Genomic DNA, 18,719 nt, shown 5'->3' on the forward strand with positions numbered 1-18,719 from the left:
GAAGGGGGGAATGTGTGTTTTCTTTACTTTAAAAACAAAGTATTTGTATTTAATTAAATATTTGAGTTTAGGGTTTAATGGGGTTTTTTGATTTTCTTCTTTAGTGTTTAGTTTATTAACAAACTAGATTGTACTGCATCGGTTGTGATTTATGATTGGTTTTGTTTGTTACCCCTCATGTGTCACAATGGTCTGATCAGCCATTATATATATACCCTTGTATGTCATTTCATGTGGAGGTCAATTATGTTTGTTTGTAGCAGTCATTTGGTTTGTTAAGTTTGCAGTCGTTGCCTGAGTTCAGTTTTGTTTCTTTGCCCGCTTTTATGAGCTCAACATTTATTAGTCTTGTAAATATAATTTTTGGGGGTTAAATAAATGGAAACTATATTTTTCTAATAATTCCTGGGCTCCTCCTGTTTTTCAACTCGGTCCATCACAACCATCAACTTTTGTTTTTACAAACGGTTCATTGATTATTCGGCTAGTTTTTGGTTTTGTTTTGTTACACCTGTTGAAAAGTCAGAAGTAATGTTAGACTGGCATTGAAAACATTCCGTCTCCTATTGTATTTCATTTGAGATCAGTCTGTTATTATGACTCCATTCTTATGGAGAGGCGTGTGATGGCTTACTGCCTTGGCTGGGCCTGGTGTTTGTCCCTCAGTATTTCCTTGCAGGTTCCTCCTAGGTGGAGTTCATCAGTTCAATTGGGAGTACCTGACCAGTCTTACTGGAGCATTTAAGACCTGCCTTTCTTGCTCTCCATCCACCCAGTATCATGCTATTTGTTTGGGTTAAGCCTGGTAATCTTAGATTTTACATTACAGTATTTTTCCAACTGTTGACACACCTCATAAAGTTAATGATGTTTTATGCCTCTTTTAGTCAATACATTTCTAAATATTGGTTAAAGTTGTGTTGTGTGACACCTTGTGAGCCAGAGTATGACAGTGGTTAGAAATCCACTCTAACTACTGTCACTATCTGTCGTCTCTTTATGGTTACAGCTGTAACCATAAAGAATTTTCACATTGTATACCTGTGTTGACATCCTTCACAGACCTTTGTATATGCTTGTTCCCACTTGTTAAGTCTGAGATGATGCTGAAAATGAAATTGGCAGTTGAGGGAGGACGTGCCCACCTCCACTCTCCCAGCTCATATTTAAATACTAATTGTTACGAAACCTCTCTGGTGTATGCTACTTAGCCCTTCTGTCTACCTCCTCCACTTTTATATTTTTCTCTGCATGTGATTCAGTTACATTTCTAAGTGCACCATTATGTTGGACTGTAAGCGTTTAACTCGCATGCATGTTCTAGCAACCACCTTAAAGCTCACCTGTCAAAAGGCTGTTTACACCTCTAAATGATGGTTTCAGAGTATGGTTAAGGTCACAGCTGGACTTTCTAATTATCTGTTTCTTGGTAAACATACAATAACAGATTTCAGGTCCACTGTAATTTCCGTTTAAGTGAATATTCAAAAATATCACTGCACGAAAATCTGAAAATCTTTTTTTAAAGGGCTTGGTTTTCACCGGTTTTATGTGTGGGTGAAAGGGCAAAATGCATTAAAAAAAAGCTACATCTACAAAAGTACCCATGTAATCCTTGATGTAGCTTAAATATTTTTATTAAATATTTTTACACCTAAAGCTGAATTTAATATAGAGTCCAGAAGTTGGACAAAAACTAGAAATGCAGTCGAGACAAATCATGTTATTTTATTTATTTTAGGTTAAAAAGCCAATGTAGAGATGATCTGAAATGGTTGACTTAACATTACTTGCTGGTCAGTATTGGCAATAAAAGCCAATCAGTGTCATTAATTTTTTAACGATGTGCTGGTAATGAGCAGCAAGAGAATCTGATTGAGAAAGCAAGGAATGCTGCATGTTCATACAGCAGGGATGTCAGTCACAAGGTGGTCTCACCCTAGTGGAGACTATATACCTACTAGGGATGGCTATAAGTCAAGAGAGGGTAAAGTAGGTCATCTTCTAATCGGAAGGTTGATGGTTTGATCCCTGGTTGTTCCACTTTCCAGTCTGAATGTCTTAGAATTCTTCGGCCAGATCTTGAACCCTGAGTTGTTCTCTGATGTGTTCATCAAATTATGAATGTGTGTGAATTTAAGATAGAAAGCACTTAGGTATAGAAACAAATGCTTGTGTGAATGAGTGAGTGAGGCATGTTTTATGTAAGAGTTTTGAGTGAACTGTGATAGTGTTGGGATGGCGCCCTTTTGCCTTCAGGACTGCCTTATTTCTGTGTGGCATAGATTCAACAAGTTGCTGAAAATACCTCGCATCTCCTGTTCTCACCACATCCCAAAGGTGTTCTGCTGGATTGAGATCTGGTGACTAAGGAGGCCGTTTCAGTCTAGTGAATTCATTGTCATGTTTAAGAAACCAGTTTAGATTATTTCAGCTTTGTAACATGGGACATTATCCTGCTGGGACCAGTCATCCAAAGATAAATGCACTGTGATCATAAAGAGATGAGCATCGTTAGCAACAATGCTCAGGTAGGCTGAGATTTACATGATGCTCATTTGGTACTAAGGGCACTAAAGTGTTAAGAAAATATAAATATCCCCAGTACCATGCATGTCATCTAGTAATAAGGAATTTAGTGCTTTGATCCTTGAATGCTACAGTATGCAGAATACAGTAAGCACTTGGGTGAAGAAAAAAGTGCTTGTACAAATGTGTTTGAATGGGTGAATGAAGCAAGTTTTATGAAATTTGAGCTTTGGTTGCTCAAGTAGAGTTTAATAGCACAATATAAAAACCAGTCCAATTACATTTACCATTAAATTTTGGTCAGCCAGGGGGAATTATTGACTCAGTTTCCTGTTCTTGGCTGACAGGAGTGGCATTCAGTGTGGTCCAGTGTGGTATTCTGCTGCTTTAGCACACCTCAAGGTTTAATGTGTGATGTTTTCAGCATACCTTGGTTGTAACAAGTTGTTTTTGGGTTACCCTTCTGTTGGCTCAAAGTAGTCTGGCCATTCTCCTCTGACTTCTGGCATCAACAAGGTATTTCACCCAGTGAGCTGCCTATCACTCGATATTTTCTCTTTTTTTGTGTATGGGAAAATGCCAGTAAATCAGCAGTTTCTAAAAAATTCAAACCACTTATCTGATGCCAACAACCAATGCAATAAGTCACTTAAATCACCTTTCATCCTCATTCTGATTCTGGGTTTGAACTTAAGCAGGTCTTCTTGATCATGTCTGCATGCCTAAATGCATTGAATTGCTGCCATTGCAGATATTTCCATTAACAACCATTTAAACAGGTGCAGCTAACAAACTGATTGGTAAGTATAATTTACATAATGAACCGAATGTTGTATTCAGTAAAACATGATCTAGTGATTGAGACCATAAACTCATCAGGAAAGTGTTTACTGAGGCCAAAGTTCATTTTCCTATCGACCTCTATACAACTAGACTCCCATTTTGCGGCCAGAGGAGTTGCCCACTGCTGGTTAATAACTGTTACATTTTTTACATTGCCACATACAGGATATTGCGGGTTTTTTTGTTTTTGTTTTTGATAAATGCTATTTTTGGGGGAGTCTCACCAAAGAAATATGCAAAGTTACTAAATCTAGTGACGGTATTGTAAAGCTGGGAACATGAAGAAGCAATGCAAACCAGCCACCTTTTCTCTATGATTTTATGGGCTTAGAACTTTATCACATTGCTAAAACTTGTGATGAAGCTTTAGCAAATCCTAACCAGTTACTACTCGGTTAGGAAGGTTTAAAAAAACTGTCATTAGAAATTTTCAGTTAAAGCCATTTCCAGAGTTTGATCTTTCTTTTAATTAAATTTGTAACATCCAGTGACCACAGGGTTTACAAAGCAAAGGAGAGAATGTGATACTGATGCTAAATGATGCTTTAAAATTAGACAAAGGCTATAAAAATATGTCTCTAGCTTGCAGTTTTCTATTATTCAATTCAATTTAATTCAATTTTATTTATATAGCGGAAAATCACAGCAACAGTCGCCGCAAGGCGCTTTATATTGTAAGGTAGACCCTCCAATAATACATACAGAGAAAAACCCAACAATCAAATGACCCCCTATGAGCAAGCACTTTGGCGACAGTATGAAGGAAAAACTCCTGTTTACAAGGAAGAAACCTCCAACAGAACCAGGGTCGGGGAGGGGCGGCCATCTGCTGCGACCGGTTGGGGTGAGAGAAGGAAAGACAGAAGACAGAGATTAATAACAAGTACAATTTAATGCAGAGAGGTCTATTAACACAGAGTGAGTGAAAAAGGTGACTGAAAAGGAAAAACTCAATGCATCATGGGAATCCCCCAGCAGCCTATGCCTATTGCAGCATAACTAAGGGAGGATTCAGGGTCACCTGATCCAACCCTAACTATATGCTTTAGCAAAAAGTAAAGTTTTAAGCCTAATCTTAAAAGTAGAGATAGTGTCTGTCTCCCGAATCAAAACTGGAAACTTTTCAGTTTCCATAGAAGAGGGGCCTGAAAACTGAAGGCTCTCCCTCTCATTCTACTTTTAAATACTCTAGGAACAACAAGTAAGACAGCAGTGCAAGAGCGAAGTGCTCTAATAGGGTGATATGGTACTACAAGGTCATTAAGATAAGATGGGGCCTGATTATTTAAGACCTTGTATGTGAGGAGCAGGATTTTGAATTCAATTCTGGATTTAACAGGAAGCCAATGAAGGGAAGCCAAAACTGGAGAAATATGCTCTCTCTTTCTAGTCCCTGTCAGGACTCTTGCTGCAGCATTTTGGATTAGCTGAAGGCTTTTCATGGAGTTTTTAGGACTTCCTGATAATAATGAATTACAGTAGTCCAGCCTGGAAGTAATAAATGCATGAACTAGTTTTTCAGCGTCACTCTGAGACAGGATATTTCTAATTTTAGAGATGTTGCGCAAATGGAAGAACGCAGTCTTACATATTTGTTTAATATGTGCATTTAAGGACATGTCCTGGTCAAAAATGACTCCAAGGTTCCTCACAGTGTTACTGGAGGCCAAGGTAATGCCATCCAGAGTAAGAATCTGGTTAGATACCATATTTCTAAGCTTTTCAGGGCCGAGTACAATAACCTCAGTTTTATCTGAATTAAGAAGCAGAAAGTTAGCAGCCATCCAGGTCTTTATGTCTTTAAGACATTCCTGCAGTTTAACTAATTGGTGTGTGTTATCTGGCTTCATAGATAGATTGAGCTGGGTGTCATCAGCATAGCAATGACAGTATATGCTATGTCTTCTGATGATACTGCCTAAGGTAAGCATGTATAATGTAAATAGAATTGGTCCTAGCACTGAACCCTGTGGAACACCATAACTAACCTCAGAGTGTGAAGAAGACTCTCCATTTACATGAACGAATTGGAGTCTATTAGATAGATATGTACTTTCCCCCCCTGCCCGCCCCACCCGAGTGCAGCACAGTCTCCCAACCGTGGTGCTTTGCTCTGTGTCATCCAGTGGGCATTTTCTTTGCAAGTAGTGTCACTTTGTCGGCATCTCTCCGATTTGTAGATCCACCACCGCTCTGTGATTAACCCCCGCCCTGCCCCTCCGTCTCCTCGAGTGAGGCTGGCCCAGGATGGGGGGGCAGCACGGTGTCACGGTGGTTAGCACTGTTGCCGCACAGCAAGAAGGTCCTGAGTTCAATTCCACCATCAGGCCGGGGTCTTTCTGTGTGGAGTTTGCATGTTCTCCCCGTGTTTGCGTGGGTTCCCTCCGGGTACTCCGGCTTCCTCCCACTGTCCAAAGACATGCAACTTGTGGGGATAGGTTAATTGGATAATCCAAATTGCCACTAGGTGTGAATGTGCGAATGAAAGTGAGTGCGAATGGTTGTCTGTCTCTGTGTGTTGGCCCTGCGACAGACTGGCGACCTGTCCAGGGTGTACCCCGCCTCTCGCCCTATGACAGCTGGGATAGGCTCCAGCGCCCCCCGCGACCCTGAAAAGGATAAGCGGAAGCGAATGGATGGATGGATGGATAGATAGATATGATACAAACTAGAGATGGACCGATCCGATATTACGTATCGGTCCGATACTGACCTAAATTACTGGATCGGATATCGGAGAAAAATAAAAAAATGTAATCCGATCCATTAAATATCACAAAAGCAGCTCACAAAACTTGCAACACGCCGTAACTCACCTCAGAACGTTAGCACGTCGGAGCAGTATGCATCATGTGATAGAGCGGCTGTGGCATGCGGGACCTGTCGATGGTCTGGATAGCATGTGGAGCTTCGCTAGCAACCCGGCATTTCATCTCCGACAAAGTTATCCCCGAGAGAAGTAAAGCAAGTGTGTAAGTCCATCTCTGAATGTAAAGCATTCCTGCGTTAAGCTTAACAAACAATATATGGAGCGACTGCCTCTTCTTGCTGCTACTTCAATCATGAAACTGCTTAATGATCAGCTGATCGGCTTTTCTGTCGGGACTCCGTCTCTCTTCTTTGTTTTTGGCCCACTTTGCACCAGAAAGAGGAAACCAGCGGCTGAACAACAGCAGCACGTTTAAGCTTGATAAGCTGTTGTTAGAATTTATTTAATATTACTTTCTACTCCAGGATCTTTTTCTACGCAGCTGACGGCTGGTAACTGTGCAGGGGCGGATCTAGCAAAGTTTAGCCAGGGGGGCCGATAGGGCATGAACAGGGAAAAGGGGGCACAAAGACATACTTTTCTTTCTTATTCTCATTTAAAATGTCTGGCTGTTATTAAATAATTATCTGAATCTTACACCCAAAGTTTTAATCTGATGTAAAATGTATAGAAGTCCATTACAGTATATAGTAACTGTTAAGTCTAATATACCCTAGTAAGCTATAGTACATTTTCCTTTGGGAAGGTACCATCTGTGCAGTCTGCAATTTTGTTGAAGAAAGATGTTGAATCTATTTAATATTTCTTGAAAAATAATTGATTTCTGTGCATTTTTTTTCACACTGCATCAAATTAAGGTTGATTACGTCAATTAAGCATCATGAGGTGGAGCGTGAGGGGTGGTTCCCTATTTTTTATTTATTTATTTTTGTTGTTGCTGGGAGTTGGAACCCTATTAGTTAGGTTGCTTAATATTTACGCTAAGTACTCTTTAAAATACCAGAATAGGGAGGATGGTATAGGTTTAAGTTTATTAGATTGATCAGTATTTCGGAACTATGAAATATTTTTTTTTGCATACAGGTATAACAGAATAGCTTTAGTGTAGTTGTTGTTTTAAACTTGAGTATGAACTTATACAAAATGCAGCAAGATATTTAAAAAAAAAAACAGTTTTGTTGATTAAAAAACACTATATCGGATTCATATCGGTATCGGCAGATATCCAAATTTATGATATCGGTATCGGTATCGGACATAAAAAAGTGGTATCGTGCCATCTCTAATACAAACCACTGCAGTGCAGTACCTGTAATACCTACAGCATGTTCTAATCGCTCTAATAGAATATTATGGTCGACAGTATCGAACGCTGCTCTGAGGTCTAGCAGGACAAGCACAGAGATGAGTCCACTGTCAGAGGCCATAAGAAGATCATTTGGAACCTTTACTAAAGCAGTTTCTGTGCTTTGATGAGCTCTGAAACCTAACTGAAACTCTTCAAATAAGCCATTCCTCTGCAGATGATCTGTTAGCTGTTTGACAACTTCAGTGATTTTTGAAATGAAAGGAAATTGAGTTTGCCAGAGATTAGCCTATAATTAGCTAAGACAGCTGGGTCTAGAGATGGCTTTTTGAGTAAAGGTTTAACTACAGCCAGCTTGAAGACCTGTGGTACATAGCCGATTATTAGAGATAAATTTAGAGCTGGGCGATATAAGATTTTTTTCATATCATGATATGTTTTTTTCATTTCAGGCGATAACGATATCTATCACGATATCAGCCAAATAACTATATTTGTAAGATTTAAATGTGCCGTTGCTCACAAGTAAAATGTGAAATAATCAGCCGCTTGTTTTGATTTAAATATTTATTTCCCATAATAAGTTCAACAGGGTAGATGTACTTAAGGAACATGAGACTTTTTCAGATAAATAAAGGCAAATATTGCAAACTACACAAAAGGCAGCCGCTAAAGCGTTTAAGTTTCAAAATAGAACAAACGAAACAGACGACTAAATTGTCAATTCCACTTAGAAACAAAATATTAATTCTAAAAATAAATCTTAGTTTGTTTACAGAAGAACAGACAAAACTGACTAACTTTTGTCAATATCAAATAAACTGAGAACTAAAAGGAAATTCTCAATCTCTCCTTGTTGTATAGCTGAGCTTTTCAAACAGTTTTAACAGTTACTTTAGTCTGACAAAAGCCGAATGACGAATTAGCGCTTCCAGTCAGAGACTGAGGCTACGTCCACACGTACACGGGTATTTTTGAAAACGGAGATTTTCCGTTTTAAAAAAAATCCCATCCACACATAAAGGGAGAAATGAAGGAAAACGCTGCTATGAACATGCCAAAGCAGCAGGTGGAGCTAGATTCCTAACCGTGCAGAAATGTTGGCCAATCAGAAGTCTAGAAGCCTCGGTGGGAAAAAGTAAACAAAGCTGGGGCATAGAAGCAGAACCGAGTCGTATGTGTGGAGGGACAGTAACTGTGTGTATATGTAAGCATTTAAACACTGCAGAGAGTAGAATTAACAGTATTGTAGAAATTCATTTCACTGAAACAATAACGTGGCGCACAGTGTGACGTCAAAAAATGCGCACACCTTTGACGCTGCGTTTTCTCCGTTTTTCTAGTCCACACGTAAATGCAAAAACTGAGTTTTCAAAAATATCCACCCTGGCCGGAGTTTTTAAAAATCTTCGTTTTCAGTAACCAAAAACGCTGTTTACGTGTGGACGAAAGGTGCAAACGCATAGAAAAATCTGCGTTTTCAAAAATACCCGGGTACGTGTGGACGTAGCGCATGCACCAGTTTATTGTATTTCCAGACTTGCTTTTGGCACAATTTACAGTGCACGCTACTGTTTTTTGTCACACTACGGAACTTCTATGGCTCTTCCGTTCGACAATCTCTCCGGCATTGGAACCATCATCTGTTTTCTCTTCGGTAACCTTCGGTCACGCTCGGTTGATTTTTCTAGTCGGCACACTCATTTCCTCCATTACCCGGGCGGTACGGTGGCTGGCTGCTTCCCAAACAAATACACATGTGCGGCTTGGCACTTGTGCTGTACGTAACAAGTCACGTGACGTGACGCTGCGGCTGTGATTGGTTCAGCTCTGCGCTACATAATTTGGATTGGCTGTTCTTTTTTTTTTTTTTTTTTTTTTTTTTTAAGAGGACAAGAGCGGCGAGGTCTATCGCGATAGTTTAATTTTTCTATCGAGGAAAAGTTATATCGCGATACATATCGTTATCGTTCTATCGCCCAGCTCTAGATAAATTGATCATATTTAAGATTGAAGCATTAATTAATGGCATGACTTCTTTGAGCAGTTTTGTGGGAATGGGGTCTAAAAGACACATTGATGGTTTGGAGGAAGTAATTATTGAAGTTAACTCATGTAATTTGGCATGTAATTTGGAAAGGGGAGCTAAGGAGAACTGTGGATATAAAAACAAGATCTGGAGGGCAAAGACAGTTCAGATAAAGCTTCATGTCTGCTTGGAGGAAACTCCTTCCAACCTTTCTAATATTCTAATATTCCCCATAGTTGTGCATCTATTTACCTTGTATGCATTTAAAGCCATTTTCAGAATCTGAACTGTAGAGAGTGTATCTGTTCCTTTCCTTTTTAGAAATCAAGAAAATATAAAATTTGACAAATGTGCCTCGTTTTTGGACTATGTTTACGGCTTGTGGCTATGGTTTGAATATATTTCACAACATATGGTGCAATGGCAACACAAGATGTGCATATGTATTGTACATAATCAGGTCATATCAAACTTTCAATGCCATAATAGTGTTTATGGGATTGAAAAGCTTTTAGAAGGCTAAATGTATTCTACTAAATAGGAGACTACAGTGAATTGTTTTTTGATCTCTGGCTTTTTGTTTCAGTGTGTAAAAGTTCTTGGGCAACATACCGAACCCTAAAATTGGGGTTTCGGGTTAAGCACTATGGGTGATTAGTAAGATGAGAAAAAACACACATACAGTCTATTTGTAGTGGTCAGAAGTTTGGGCTTTTAATGATACCTTTGAACGTTTTTTTCCAGCGTCCAACATACATCTTGAATTACTTTAAAAAACAAGAACTTGGAACACAAGTTGGAATTTATTTTTATTCCACACAGGGTCTAAATGATACACATGGGCTCAAATGTGTATATATACACCTCATCTAATAATTTTGATTCATTGTCCTGTTGGAGCTCCCAGTGTCCAAGTTTGAACCCCCGTTTTAGCATGAAGTTGAAGAATTTCTAACTAGTCTTCCTCCTTTATTATTCCATCTGTCAAGGCTCTGTGTGCGGGCAGGCGGAGAGGAGGATCCAAACGCAGGACTCGAACATAGATTTGAGAATCAAAACCACAGCTTTATTGCTGGCCAGAAAACAAAACATAAACCAAACATGAAAACACAAGCTGGAACACACAGGCACGGTCTGAGGGTGAACAGACGTTAACGACGCGACACTGACATAAAGACACACTGGGTTTAAATACACTGAGGGAGTCATCAAGGAATTAGAGACAGAAGGGGGACACAGCTGGGAGAAATAAGACCTAACGAGACAGGGAGAGCGAAGCCGGAATACTGACATCAGACAGGAACAAGAACCTTCAAAGTAAAACAGGAAACAAAACACACTTTACTAAGACACAGACTAGACAGAGACAGACTAGACGCTGACCAAAGTCTACTAAATAATAATCATAATCACAACAGTATCAGATCATAATATAAAAAAAAATACCAAGATAACAGAAACACCAAGTACCAGAGAAACATAAAGGAAAATCCATGATGCAAAAGTACCAAAACATAATGAACTCAAAATACTGGGTCCAACGGACCCAGAACCGTGACACCATCCACTTGGGCAATGTATCAGTACCACTGACACCAAAATAGCCTGAACATGATGCTACCACTACCGTTCTTAACAGTTGTTACAGTGTTCTTAGCTCTAAAAGCGTCAACTTTAGCAGTTCAAAAATAACGTTTGAGCCATTTGGCCACAATGACACTCTTTATCTTTTTCGTCCATCAAATTTTCACCCAGAAGGCATTTGTCATATTCATGTGGGCAGCTGCAAATTGCAGTCAGTGATTCTTTCTTGGTTGGCAAACTCACTTTACTGTGAACAGTGATGGTGGTGTTCCTGCAGTTTCCAGTTTATGGCAGGCTTGACAGTTGGTAGTTCCTGGGTTGTTCTTGAGCATCATAACCAATTTCCTCTTATCTGAGGGTGAGAGTTTGGGCTTTTTTTCCAGACTTTGGCAAAGTGGTAACACATGCGGAATAACTTTTACTTAAGTTCAGTTGTTTGAATCACTGATCCGCTTTCTAATTGATCAGAGTATTTGTCAGTCTGGAGAACGCTGTCAAACAACACATAAGATAATGTTTGTGCTGATAAAGAGAAACTAGGAGTTGCAGTTAATGTTAAGGTAATATTTATTTATATAACAGGCTTAAAACTATAGAGTTCACTAAATTGTTTTACATTGAAAATATATAAGTATCCATTAAAACAGAGCAGAATCCACAAAATTAAAATAAAATAAAAGCAGAACATGCAATGCAATCTTCTAAAATTATGTCACACTGCAGCCAAGGAGAATAACTGGCTTTTTAATAAAGCTTAATTGCCTGTAACGTCTAGCACTGCTGATGAGAGGTTAGATTTGTAGGTTTGCTGCTGCTGCTGCAAAAGCACAGTCATCTCTGTTTTTTTAATCTAGTTTTAAGAGCTTGTGTAAAAGCAACTGGTTAGTTGAGAGAGCTCTTAAAGGTGAATGAATGTGAAGCAGCTCAGATAGATACAAAGGGGCCAGTCCATTTAAAAGTTTTAAAAGTGAGCAATAAAATCTTAAATTCAATTCTAAAAAAGACAGGGAGGCAATGAAGCATGAAAGGACTGGGTAATATGTTCATTCTTTTCACCCCTCATCCGTAAAAGGCTGATGGGGTGCTGTTGTTACCCTGCAGGGCAGGCGGACAGGAGTGTGGACCACCCAACTTTGTGAACATGCTAACTCAAGGAAAATGATACACTTATGGTATCTATTAAAACCCCCGGAGCGTCACGATTCCTGGAATATTACTTCTGAATCCTTTGTCTTTCTGTGATGAATATCAATACGAAAAATTGAGTTTTGGAATCAGTTTTATTCCTGCTATTTTTTGTTTTAGCTCCAAGCTTATTTCATTTTTACCCCATGGCCATAAAAGGCTGATCAGGTATTGTCACTCTGCTGGGTGGGCGGGTCTAACTTTCCTTAAGACTTTGGAAATTGATCCTCATCCAGGACTTAATGTAACAAAGGCGGGTTAAGCAGAGGCTCTCATGGATCTCAGCTGTTCAATCGTTTAATCAATCTTCATCACTAACAAGACGTTCCTAGTCCTTGGCCTTGTCAAGTTAAGACATTGTAGGACTTTTAGCACCACTTACTAAAAGACTGCACATGTGCATGATGTGTGTTTATGCATGCAAGACAAAAGGGAGAAGAACGGTAGTGCACAGACCTTTGGAGATGGGCGGTCATTATAAACATAGCAGACAACGGATTTTGAAAGCTACAAAGGTTGTTTGAATTCCTTGAGTGTCTGAGTTTTCCTCTAACACAGGTCAAAAATCAGAAGTGAGTCTATGTACAAGAGTGAGAGAGAGATGGACAGAGAGAACAGAAAACTATCTCAAGTGTTGGTTTGAAATTCAACAATGACCTGTAAACAAACTCGGTAAGCGTCAGCAAGAAAAGCGGTTATGATCATGGTGAAATAGAAGGACAAATTAGTTTTTCGTTTTGTTTTTTCATTCTTTTAAAACCAGTCCGTGGTTTGCGTGGTGAGTGGATATCTGTAACTATAAACTACTAGAACAAAGCCCCATTATCCTTTGGTAACTGGATGCTGGCAAGGCAAGAAAACATTCATTTGCTCATGGCGAAAAAAAAACCATGTAGTGCTATTAGGGGTGGGCGATATAAACGATATATGATAGAAACGATATAAATTTGGCTAACGATAGAGCGATATAGTCAAAATTTCTATCGCGATAGTGCATGTTGATGATGTCATCAAGCTGCGCCTGTTTTGGTCGAAAGCATCGCAGCGGCTACAACCATTATCATCTGCAGATTATGGCGGGCGATAGTCATAGCAAAGAGATGAAGCACTTTTGAAATATGGGGAAAGCCAAAAACTGCCGTTCCTCCACTTCCGTAACATTGATTCATTAATGTTGAATTCTCTCGCAGCTGCTCTATTCCCATGTTGTTGCAGTATATTAATAACTAACCTTGTATTGTGGATGAATAATCTCAGTTGTTCTCCTGACTGAAGTTTGGCCCATGTATAGCATCCTGCTATGTGATTGCATTTGTCCCTGACCACCAGAATCCCTCACGTTAACTTTTATTGAGTGGAAAAAAAGTTAGCTGTGTCGCTAGCAATCACATTCACGTAGCACAACATTATATACCAGGTAGTCCAACTTCAGTAACCCTGCAAACGCCACTGCTGTTTAGTTTTCTGTCTTCATTTATGTTGGTAGCAGAGCTGTACGTTTTAATTAGTTTCAAAAGTCTCTCAGTCAGAACATGGTATGAAATGTTTAGGTGTAAACTAGCGAGCTAACTTCCTGTTAACTTCTAACTCCGTTAAATTTAATAAATTCTGTTTTCATGGATGCATGGATGTACAACTTAATTGTTACACCCGATAAAGCAGCAACGCTGATGATTTAATTAAAGATGAAAGAATTTAGACTGTTTTTAATTCTGTGTTCGTTTGACTTTGGGACCTGAAGCAGACGGAGTTTTGGACCCAGATTACTCCGCGAAGCTCCTCACTACGGCAGCCGTAATGCTCTTACAATCCAGCAAGCAGTGCGACTTACCAAAGTTGTACTAAAACATTTTTTAACAGATTTCTGCACGCCAAAATCGGTTCGAGGTCAGTAAGCACAACCAGAATTCATACATAAGGCACACTCTCGATTTTTGAGAAAATTAAAGGATTTTAAGTGTGCCTTATAGTGTGGAAAATACGTTATACAGAAGAAAAGAATATATCGCAATATATATCGTTACCGCACATGCTTCAAATTATATCGCGATATGAATTTTAGGCCATATCGCCCAGCCCTAAGTGCTATCAGGAAACTGACTGATGTCTATGTTGATCAGATGATACCATGAATCATCAGTTACCATCACCTCTGGACACAAACGCTTGTGTTGGACTGCCAGCCTCCTTGCTGATTGTTGTAGAACATTCAGGATCTTTACCTGTTTTGCCTTTGCGGTTGGCAGCAAGCTTATTTCGTCTGTACACCTGTGCAATATATGTTAGGGCGTGCTCACACTAGGCACGGTTGCCTCATTTGAAGTTTGAGCATGAATGTCCCTCCTCACTGCCTGCCGTGCTTACACTGTCCTTAACAATCTGAGCCTGAGTACGCATCAGTTTGTCTCAGCATCTCAGCTCTTCTCATTCTCTTTCACACACATGCATGCCTTCCTGTAGAGGAAAAGCAGGACTTTTTTATGGCATTCTCTAGGACAGTGTTGGCACACTGTCCATGGGCATATTTGTCATTTACTTGAATTGATAAATAATCAAACTGAACTAAGCATTTTTTTTTTATCCGAGACATCAGTCGCACTAGCCAAAAGAATTGGATTGAGCACCTCCTTTGAGTTTTATTATTATGCTTTTATACGTCTCTTTAATATAGCACAGTGTAAACATTGCTACTTAGCCATGGAACTCCAATTATTTTTATGATAGCTCCCAAACCTATAATTAAAATGTAATTACACATAATGCAGTTAAAAACTGTTTAAACTCCTGCTTAGACTACTTGTCCGCTAAGAAGCTTTGCTCCGAGGCAACCCCAATTTCTGCTTTTCCTAAATGAGATCAGTGTCATATGTTTCAACTGAAGTTGCTGTGGAAATGATGCCTTCAGGGGATGTTGTTTACACTGTAGGTTGTTGGTGTAGCTTAGATGTCCATTTCAGTGGGATGATTTGTTTGGATGTGCTCAGCCTTCCTGTCTTAGCAGGTTGAGTTCAGTGTTTGGTAAAACCATTGAATTTGGAAATAAAATCTTTATCTAGATTAACTCTGAAACATTTTTGTAGTGATTTGTTAAATGTGTTTACTGGACTGCTCTCAATTATTTCATTTTAAATAAAAAAACTAAAGAATTCCAATTCTCCAATGGTGGTTGCAGTACCTTAAATTTCTCAATCATTCCTTTTATGCTGATATTGCTGAACAAATCATCCCACTGAAATGGACATCTAAGCTACACCAACAACCTACTAGTCACAAATTAATTTTATGTTGTTGTCATATGAATCTTGTCTCTTGAATCTTAGTTCAGCTTAGCTGAAATTGTGTTTTTATCTTGTTAGACTTCTTCTTTTTTTGTCTATCCCACTTCCCAGATTGTGACATTTCGTTATTTCTTTCCAATTAAAAAGAGCATGAGGTAGAGATTTATTCATCATCTGTTTGTTTAGACTTTTATTTTTTTTACTATGGGCACAAGTCTCTTTGAAAATGACCAGGAAATTATAGTGTTGACACAAGTTTATCAATAAAATGGTGCCATTCCAAGAAAAATTAGACAACCTAATGTAGACGCAGTTTTATAGCAAGAGCATTGTTTCAACATTGCACATTCATGCCACACATGAAGTCATTCTCTGCAGCAGATGCTTCAGCATCAAGAGTTTTTAAACCTCTCCTTTCTGTGTATGCAAGTGCACACCATGTTCAGGTTTTATCCTTCTTTCTCCTCTCAGCATGTATCTCTCTGCTTGGTTGCTAACTCTGACATTATCTTAGACTGTAAGCAACCTAATCATCTGTTCGTTTCGCTGCCACCCCTGCAGCTCACCCATCAAAGGCTGTTTACTTCTGTGCACGGCACATCTGAGAACATGATGAGCAGTTATTACCACAGCTATACTGAAGCCTCTGATAAAACCTCCCAGCCGATTAACACGGGTCTCATGACTCAAAACCTGTTTCTTCAGAAGAAGTCACATGGATATTTATTTTATATATTCTTTTTGTTTTATTGTTTTTTTTTTTCTTGTCATTTGCAGTAAAAGACATAAAAGGTAGATTAAAAAATACTCTCACATCTGGCAGTGATTATTATGAAATCTCATCAACCTTTTGATGCTTCACATAATTGAGCCTTCCGTGTAACAACAGTGGAGCTTCTGTTTATTTGTATGTTTTAAAAAATGCCATCGGTGACAGATTTTACTGGGATATTTCAGTTTGCCGTGTATGTATGACTTGTTTTTGGTGTGATGTGGATATTATGGGTGTTTTGTATTCTCTGTGATGTGCTAATGTGCATGTGGGTGTTTGCGATGGACCGAGGGATCAGACAGAGAGTGATGCCCTTATTTTTGTCTGGCGGTGACATTTTGCTGCTATTGTATGTTTTGTACTTAGTAGCTTTTATTTAAAGATATTGTGTGTTTTCAAAGTGAAACCCAGTAGAAGTTACATAAATGTAACAAAATACATAAATGTAATTTAACATAACATTTATTTACATACATTTATATAAATATAATGTTGCATAAATTAAATAAATGTTCTATTTTTTCTTTCATGTGAAAGCCTCTTTTGACTTGTAATTTCACCTTCAGTCTAATCAACACCTTTGCGAATCAAGTTGAATGCAGTCAAATTGAAGTGCAAATTAATGAGTCGTTTCATTGTTGAAGTGATTAGTCACACATTGTGTATACCACAATCATGATTCCACACTAAGAACACCATGGACTTTATATTGTTTATGCAACAATAACTTACTTGTATCCATGGTTTTGATTAAAAAAGAATGACAACCATTGACTATAGGCATTTTTTAAATTAAATCTGAGATATTTGCTTGTATGAGTGTCAGAAAGAAATTAAGTGATGTGTGTGTTTGCTTTGTACCAGTTGAATTTCTATTTTGTTACTCTGAATTTATTCAGTTTGCAACAATGACTTCAGAAGCACTCCCATTTTAGACCCCTGCCAAGAACAATTATACACACCTCGGTATTTTTCTCAAATAACTGATTTCCAATTAAATGTAAACGTTTCTTCTTTTGCCTGTGTGCCACCTGTCCTCATCTCTTCTCTATAGAATTATAAAATACTGGCTCGTCTGGTGTTTGCCTCCAAAAAGCCCATTTTTAAGGTTTCATCATGAAAACAGCCTGCAGCTCATCTTGGCTTCACCCTGGTTCTTATCTTTCTTATACAGGGAGTTAGCTCTTATCTTGAACTTGACACATGTCACACAATGTTTCTCCTTTTTTTTTTTCTTTTTTTAACGATCTGGCACTCCTTGGCAATGTTTCAGAATATAAGGAATCATCTTCTGGAAAACATACTAAATATGGTCAGGCAATTCAGTGTACCCATTTAGCTTTTGATTTTAGTTATGTGCAAATCTGGTAAATGACACAGAATCAGACCTCTGAAGGTGCATCATCATCAAGTTTATCCAAAGGTGCGGCACACACTTTCACAAATCCTTCTTTTTCATCTTTTTCAAGATAAATCAAATTTACCGGGTACAGATTGCTATCTGAATGTAGACAATAAATATATATATGCATTTTTAATTTAAGTAAAACAGTTCTGCTTTTTGTTATTTTCATGATAAACCAGGTTTTAGCCCAATAATCAAGCATTACCAGAGGCCTGTACTGTGAAACAGGAATTTATTTAACCCTTATTTAACCAGGAAGTCAACTCTTAACTTTAGTCTTAGATGGGTTTGAACCCTCTTAAGAGCGCTGATTTATTGGTTAGCAGGTAACTTCAGAGTTAACACGAAGTTTTCAGTGCTACATAGGTGGTTTTTGCTTGGGTACATGGTAAATTATGCTGAGGACCAAACCTTAATATATGGAGCAGGTTATGTTCAAGTGATCAACAGGTATGAAATCAGTCTGCTGAATAATTAGTTATCTGAAAATAACACAACATTGCTAGAAGATCCCTTCTGAATCCTTTGTGTTTCCTTCATGAATATCAGTAAGAAAAAAAGATGGTTTTGGAATCAATTTTATTCCTGCTATTTTTAGTTTTGGCTGAAAGCAATATTTAATTTTTAATTTTTACTTAACTTTAAAGCTGATTAGGTGTTGTCGTAACCACAACCGGTGGGTGGGTGTTCAGGCAGTGTGGACACCTACGTTTGTGAATGCAAGAATGAGGCAATTTAGGATTTTTGAAAATGAAACCATAGGCACAATTGCGAAAAATCTCAGATAAAATTGAATCTCAGTGATCTCAAACCAAAGGTTAAAGATTAGAGGTCAAGTTTTATGAAAATCTTGTGAATGCAATAAATTAAGAAGTCACTTCAGATTTTCAAATCGATATCATATGTGTAAATGTGTCTTAAAAGTTTGAATCCCAGTTACCTCAAGGTCAAAGGCCAGGTTTTCTGAAAATGTTGTGATCATAATAAATTGAAAAAGGAGTCACCTAAAGTTTTCAAT

The 18,719-nt window shown here is 38.4% G+C and overlaps 1 protein-coding gene across 1 annotated transcript in view; it reads left to right on the forward strand.

The window, feature by feature from the left end:
- LOC147338901 (chromodomain Y-like protein 2) overlaps nucleotides 1–18,719 on the forward strand; it is a 46,421-nt gene that overhangs the window by 11,471 nt on the left and 16,231 nt on the right. The window lies entirely within an intron of this gene.

The sequence above is a fragment of the Aulonocara sp. 'chitande type north' Nkhata Bay genome, linkage group LG1 (assembly GCF_057382095.1).
Source record: "Aulonocara sp. 'chitande type north' Nkhata Bay isolate Kocher_YH1m ecotype deep benthic linkage group LG1, A_spYH_male_GT1.1, whole genome shotgun sequence".
NCBI lineage: Eukaryota > Metazoa > Chordata > Actinopteri > Cichliformes > Cichlidae > Aulonocara > Aulonocara sp. 'chitande type north' Nkhata Bay.